The following is a 7,500-nucleotide window of genomic DNA, read 5'->3' as shown; positions in this document are numbered from 1 at the left end:
GAGACGACCGAGCGCTCGCTCTTCCCCCCCCCTCCCCACTGCCGCGGGAGCACCGGACGTGCTAGAGGAGACAGCGACCCGCCGAGGCGGGCGCGACCCCGCGGACCGAGGCCCCTGCCGGGGCGGCTCGCTCTGCAGCAGGCGGAAGGGCGGCACGGAGAGCCCTACACGGCGGCGGCGCCAGCGCCGGAGGGGGACGCCCCCCTGCCGCCCGCGGCACGCCTCCAGGCCCGCCCGGGCAGACGCGGCCCGGACACGCTTTTCTTCCCTCGCTTTGGCCCGGTTTCTTTCGCGGCTCGACCGCCCTCGCCGCCCAGCGCTGCTTGCGGCCGGCACCCACGGGCACCCGGACCGAGGTCGGCACCGGCGCCTCGGCGTGGTTTAGGACACCTGGTGGCTCGCGGGGCCACGCGGCTGTCACACAGCCTGGTTCGGTAAGGAAGGCCCAGGAAACCCCCCCCCGCGCCGAGCGGCAGCAGGACAGGGTGAGGTGACACGGGGGAGGCACGCGCCTCGCCGCCGTCGCCACGGCCCCCTTCTCGCTCGGGGGGGGGAAGAGACTAGGACGATACCTCGCTCACAGCGGGGAAGCGAATTGGAAAGGAGACCGCCCTGCCTGAACACCGGACGCCACCGCGGCTCCCTATTACGGGGAGTACAGCAGAGCCGGCCCGCCGGGGGCCCTTTCCGACGCGACCCCAAGTGCCTCATCGATCAGCGAAGGCCACAACGGCCACGGGTCCTGGGACAGCGACAGCCACCGCGCGCCTGCCCTCGGCCACCCGCAAGCGGGCGGGCGGACGACGCGGGGCTCTGCGTGCGAGCGAGCAGGGGCGACATCCGTGACAGGTGCTCCGGCGGCTTCAACACCGGCAGAGCCGGCTCGCCGCGAAGCCTGTCCGACGTGCCCGAGGCCAGCCTCAGTAGGCTACGCCTCCGTACCGGTACCAGTCGAGGGGGTGGGGGACCGGGTGCGCGGGATGTGCCCCGCCACCGCCGCCACCCACCCGCCACGCACAAGGATTCCCTTCAGCCGACTCGGCTGGACCGGGGTAAAGCCGCGACAGGCTCGACTCCGCCGGTCTTCCAGCGTTCAAGTGCCGGCGGCCGCCGCCGGCCACCGGCCTTTGCCCAACAAACGCAGGGAACAGGTTACCCCGGAGGGAAAAAGCCAGGTGTGGAACAGCTCAGGCGGGGGGCCGGGGGAAAGCCGCTGAAGGCTCAGGACACCCCGCCGGCCATCTGCATCCGGCTGCCGGACACCACCACCGGCCAAAAACAAAAAAACGTGCTGTACCCGCATCGCGGGCTCCGGCTTAGGGCCAGAGAGCAAAGGAACCGAGGCGCCGACCAACCTCGCTCACAGCACCGTGCAGACCTCCCCTTCACTGAGCCCGGCTGGTACAAACCAGGGACGCCAGGAGCAGACCGGACACCGCAGGCCGCCCCACGTATGGCATCTGCACCAGGAAAAAAAGAAAGCGGAAAAGAGGACCGAGGCGCCGCCGCCTCGCCTTACCATCATCCGGCTTCTCAGGGGACCAGAGTGGTGGGGGGGGGTAGCCGCTGAAGGCTCGAGACACCCCACCACGGCCATCTGCACCCGGCTGCCAGCCAACACCGGCGGCCAAAAACGTACCGTGCTGTGCCCATGTCACGGGCTCCGGCTTAGGGCCGAGAGAGCAAAGGACCCGAGGAGTCGACTAGCCTTCGCTCACAGCACCGTGCAGACCTCCCTTCACCGAGCCCGGCCGGTAGAAACCAGGGACGCCGAGAGCCGGCCGGACACCACAGGCCGCCCCGCACGTATGGCATACGATACCGGCAACGAAAGGAGTAAACCAAGAACCAGGGAGGCGCCGCCGCCTCTCGCCTTACCATCGTCGGGCTCTCGGGGGGCCGGGGGGGGGGGGCCACCCACCGGTGGCTCGAGACACACCCCCCCCGGGCCGTCTGCATCCAAGCTGCCGGCCACCGCGACCAGCCAAAACCGTGGCGTGCCCATGCCACGGGCTCCGGCTTAAGGCCGGCAAACAAAGGGAGCAGGTGCCGCCGCCGCCACCTCTCGTCCCATCCCCAAGGCCCCCTCAAGGAGCTGGGCAACAGCCCCCGACGGGCTGGAACCGTACGGAGCACCGCTGTGTCAACACACATACCGGCGCTCCCCCCCTCCGCCATCATCGGGCTCTCGGGGGACCGGGGGGGGGACGGGGGTAACCACCCACGGTAGTCTCACAGCTCGGCTCCCCCCCCCAGTATCCAGCGTTCAAGTGCCGCCAGCCGCCTCCGGCCACCGGTCTTCGGCCTCTCCCGTGCACCTCTGCCCGTCCTTTTCTCACCACTCGGCAGCGACCGCCCCAACGCCGCCCGGCTTCGTGCCGTTCGGCATCTCTCTGGGTGCTCTCGGTTCCGTGCACGCTCGCCTGACAGAGCACCGGCTTGAGAACCGTGCCCAATTCCCCGGGGGAAACCACCGTCTGCGGCCGCCCAGCATTCCACTTGGCCGGCTAAGCCGCGTGCCCTCGCTCGGTGGCGCTTGTCTGGAGCAGAGACGCCTCGTGCCCCTATATAAGGAGAATATGGGTCCGCGCCGGAAAGGGGCGCTTAAAGGCAGTGTCTGCCTGCCAGCGGGGGAGGCGCTGCAGAGACGCCGACTCTTACGATGACCTAACTGGAGGCAGCGCGAAACAGCGACCCCTTGGAGGAACTGCCGGAGCCAACAGGTCTGCCCGCGCTCTAAGTCCCGACGGAGCCGGGTAGACCTGGCAGCCCTTTCGACGGACGCTGAGCCGGCCGCCGGCAACGTGGAGCCGGGTACACCTAGCGGCCACCGCCGGTCGCCTCGGAGGTGGGTAGACCTGACGGCCGCCTCACGCCCCGGAGGCGGGTAGACCTGACGGCCGCCTCACGCCCCGGAGGCGGGTAGACCTGACGGCCGCCTCACGCCCCGGAGGCGGGTAGACCTGACGGCCGCCTCACGCCGCGGAAGCGGGTAGACCTGACGGCCGCCTCACGCCCCGGAGGCGGGTAGACCTGACGGCCGCCTCACGCCCCGGAGGCGGGTAGACCTGACGGCCGCCTCACGCCCCGGAGGCGGGTAGACCTGACGGCCGCCACACGCCCCGGAGGCGGGTAGACCTGACGGCCGCCTCACGCCGCGGAAGCGGGTAGACCTGACGGCCGCCTCACGCCCCGGAGGCGGGTAGACCTGACGGCCGCCTCACGCCCCGGAGGCGGGTAGACCTGACGGCCGCCTCACGCCCCGGAGGCGGGTAGACCTGACGGCCGCCTCACGCCCCGGAGGCGGGTAGACCTGACGGCCGCCTCACGCCGCGGAAGCGGGTAGACCTGACGGCCGCCTCACGCCCCGGAGGCGGGTAGACCTGACGGCCGCCTCACGCCCCGGAAGCGGGTAGACCTGACGGCCGCCTCACGCCCCGGAGGCGGGTAGACCTGACGGCCGCCTCACGCCCCGGAGGCGGGTAGACCTGACGGCCGCCACACGCCCCGGAGGCGGGTAGACCTGACGGCCGCGTCGCGCCCCGGAGGCGGGTAGACCTGACGGCCGCCTCACGCCCCGGAGGCGGGTAGACCTGACGGCCGCCACACGCCCCGGAGGCGGGTAGACCTGACGGCCGCCTCACGCCGCGGAGGCGGGTAGACCTGACGGCCGCCTCACGCCCCGGAGGCGGGTAGACCTGACGGCCGCGTCGCGCCCCGGAGGCGGGTAGACCTGACGGCCGCCTCACGCCCCGGAGGCGGGTAGACCTGACGGCCGCGTCGCGCCCCGGAGGCGGGTAGACCTGACGGCCGCCTCACGCCCCGGAGGCGGGTAGACCTGACGGCCGCCACACGCCCCGGAGGCGGGTAGACCTGACGGCCGCCTCACGCCCCGGAGGCGGGTAGACCTGACGGCCGCCTCACGCCCCGGAGGCGGGTAGACCTGACGGCCGCCTCACGCCGCGGAGGCGGGTAGACCTGACGGCCGCCTCACGCCCCGGAGGCGGGTAGACCTGACGGCCGCCACACGCCCCGGAGGCGGGTAGACCTGACGGCCGCCACACGCCGCGGAGGCGGGTAGACCTGACGGCCGCCTCACGCCCCGGAGGCGGGTAGACCTGACGGCCGCCACACGCCCCGGAGGCGGGTAGACCTGACGGCCGCCACACGCCGCGGAGGCGGGTAGACCTGACGGCCGCCTCACGCCGCGGAGGCGGGTAGACCTGACGGCCGCCTCACGCCCCGGAGGCGGGCAGACCTGTCGGCCGCTTCACGCCCCGGAGGCGGGTAGACCTGGCGGCCGCGTCGTGCGAGACATTTTTGTTTCGATAGATGCCAATGAAATCCGAAAAAAAATAAATGAAAAGGGAAATTTTTTTTCTTAACGCACCCCCGCACCCCCGCGCCCCGCCGCGCTCTCATGTGCACGCAGCACCAGCCCCCCCACCCCCCCGCCCCGACCCGTTGGCTGCCATGCAGTCGCTGGCATCATTCGCTGCCCGCCCCCTCGGCCGCCAGTCAGCCCCTCTGCGCCGCGCCACTCCGCGCCGCACGGCGCCGCCCGCCACTCCCCCCCCCCGCTTCCCGCGGCTGCCAGGGGACCCGGCAGAAGCGGCGACGTTCCCCGCACCTCACCCCCAACGGAGACGCCCGTCTCGCTGGAGCGAGTTCGCATCGGGAACCGGGCGCTTTTCGCCGGGTCGGGGTCCCGGCGCTGCCGGGCGGTCCTCGGCTTCAGCTTTTGGTTTCGCAGCGTGGGTTTAGCTTTAGTCTCGGGGGAGGGGGGGTGGGGGGGGGGGTGGGGGTGCGTGTGTGTGTTTTTATTTTGTTTCTTTCCCCCCGCCTTTCGCTGTGCCGCAGAGGCGTGGGCACCGGGCGCCCTTCACCGGGTCCGGGTCCGGGTCCGGGTCCGGGTCCGGGTCCCGGCGTTGCCAGGCGCTCGCTGGCATTCGCGTTTAGGTTTTTTTCGACGGGGTTGGGGTGGGGGGGTGGGAAGGGGGCTCCCGGGCTTTATGTGTGGGAATAGGGGGTGTGGGGGTGTGTGCGCGCGTGTGTGTGTGTGTGTGTGTGTTGTTCGGATTGTTGTTTTGTTGTTTGTTCCCCCCCCCCCCCCCCCCCCCGCCGCGACACACACGAGCTCGGACACACACGCAGAGACACAGAGAGAGAGAGAGAGAGAGAGAGAGAGAGAGCGCGCGCGCGCGAGAGAGAGACACAGGCGCGCACACACACACACGCACACACAGACACAGACACACACACACACACACACACGCACGCACGCACGCGCACACACACAGACACCCCCAGCCCCCCACCCCCCCCAGCCCCCCGACCCCCACCGTCGCCCGCGCGCCCGAAGAGCCGTTGGTCCCCGCCCCACCGCTGCAACTCCGGAGCTGCAGGGCGGTGGGTGCGGCCGCCAACCGACCGCAGCCTCCTCGGCGCCGCGGAGCACTACGGCTGGGGGGTGGGGGATCGGGGGCGGTTTCTGTTACACCACCACCACCACCACCACCCGCCCTCGCTGCTCTCCCTCCCACCCCTTCGGCGTTCGTTTGGCTTTCAACCCGCGGCGGGAACGGAGCAGGCGGGCAGGAGGGCGGGCGGCCGAGCGACCGACTGAGGAAGGCGGGGAGCCGGGCCGCGGGCACGGCGCGGCAGGGACTCGGCAGCTGCGGGGGCTCAGCGTCCAAAACACGCGCCACCCATCATCGCCGCCGCCGGCGGGAGGCCCCTCCGGGCCCCCCGGCACGGAGGCGGCGGCGGCGACGCCGCTGGGTCCTAAGGTCTCCCGCCTTCCTTCCCTGGAGCGGCCAATGTGCTGCTGCTGGTGGAAAGCGGGCCGGAGGTAGGGGGCGGCCGGTCTCCTCGCGAACCCCGGGGGTGGCAGGGGGCGGCCGGTGTCACGGTGGACCTGGTGGCGGGAGGGGTGGGGGTTGGGGGGGGGTCGGCAGGGGGGTCGACAGAGCTCGTTGCGGCGGTGGGGGGGCGGGGGGGGGGGGGGGTGGTGGGGGGGTGGTGTTGGTGGGGAGCGGTTTCTGTTGTTACACACACACCCCCGCCCCGTCGCTGCTCTCCCTCCCACCCCTTCGGCGTTCGTTTGGCTTTCAACCCGGGGCGGGAACGGAGCAGGCGGGCAGGAGGGCGGGCGGCCGAGCGACCGACTGAGGAAGGCGGGGAGCCGGGCCGCGGGCACGGCGCGGCAGGGACTCGGCAGCTGCGGGGGCTCAGCGTCCAAAACACGCGCCACCCATCATCGCCGCCGCCGGCGGGAGGCCCCTCCGGGCCCCCCGGCACGGAGGCGGCGGCGGCGACGCCGCTGGGTCCTAAGGTCTCCCGCCTTCCTTCCCTGGAGCGGCCAATGTGCTGCTGCTGGTGGAAAGCGGGCCGGAGGTAGGGGGCGGCCGGTCTCCTCGCGAACCCCGGGGGTGGCGGGGGCGGGGGGTGGGGGGGTGGGATGGGGCGGGGGGTGGCGGGGGGGGGGTGGGTGGGCTGGGGGGTGGGGGGGGCGGCCGGTGTCACGGTGAACCTGGTGGCGGGAGGGTTGGGGGGGGGGGGGGGGGGGGGCGGGCTCGTCGCGGGCCAAGCGGCGGTGTTGGGGGGGCGCCGCCGGTCTCACGGAGAAGCACGTGGCGGGTGGGGCGGCTTTGGCGGGATGGGGGGGCGGCCGTATACGCGTGCGCGCGCGGGCAGCCCCAGGCAGACGGCTTCGGGCCGGGCAGCTTGTGGGGGTGCGGGGCAGGCGGGCGCACGTGCGTGGGCAGAGCGTGAGCTCCTGAACCGTTTCTGAATCGATGCCCTAGCGCTGGTCAGGCTTCCGCTTGACCTCTCCGTTCGTGATTCTCGTCGCGTGTTTTCAGGTCCGCGTTCGATCCCGTCTCAGCCGAACTCTTCCCTGCCGGTTCCGACCCTCGCGTCCGTACGCTAGCCGGCAGCTGCGCTGGCCCCGTCGCCTCCCCAGTTGAAGGTGAGATCACGAGGGGCGCTGCATAAGCCAGGCCTCGCCTCGCCGCTGGCCTGCCTACCGGCTCGAAAGCTGCAGGAGACCCCCTCGCGTGAGAGCCCACCAGCCACGGCCCGGCCCAGGCCCATCACGTCCTAGTCCAGGCGTGACTTCGCCGCGAGAGGCTCAGGCCACGGCCTGCTCCCTGCCTTGGAGCTACGCGGGTGCCCGTGTCATCCCGAGCCGCCGCCTGCTTCAAGCCAGGGCCCGCTCGGGCACGGCGTGACGTCACAGGCAGCTCGGGAGCCCGGGCCCGGAAGCGCCCTGTTACCCCTCCTCGGCTACTTGTGACGTCACAAGGGGCAGGCGGCGGGGAGCGCGGGGGCTGCCGGGAGGGGGTGGCGGGAATGCCGGCCAGAGACCCGGCCGTGCTGGGACCCCACGCGGACGCAGACACCGGTCGATGCCAGCGGTCGCACGGCGGCCAGCGGGTCCGGGCAGGGCAGCGGCGTGAGCACCGCAGGGGGAGGCGGCTGTAGAAAAAAAAAAAACAA

Source organism: Athene noctua, unplaced genomic scaffold (genome assembly GCF_965140245.1).
Source record: "Athene noctua unplaced genomic scaffold, bAthNoc1.hap1.1 HAP1_HAP1_scaffold_391, whole genome shotgun sequence".
In the NCBI taxonomy this organism is placed as follows: domain Eukaryota; kingdom Metazoa; phylum Chordata; class Aves; order Strigiformes; family Strigidae; genus Athene; species Athene noctua.
Note: the sequence above shows the minus strand (reverse complement) of the source record.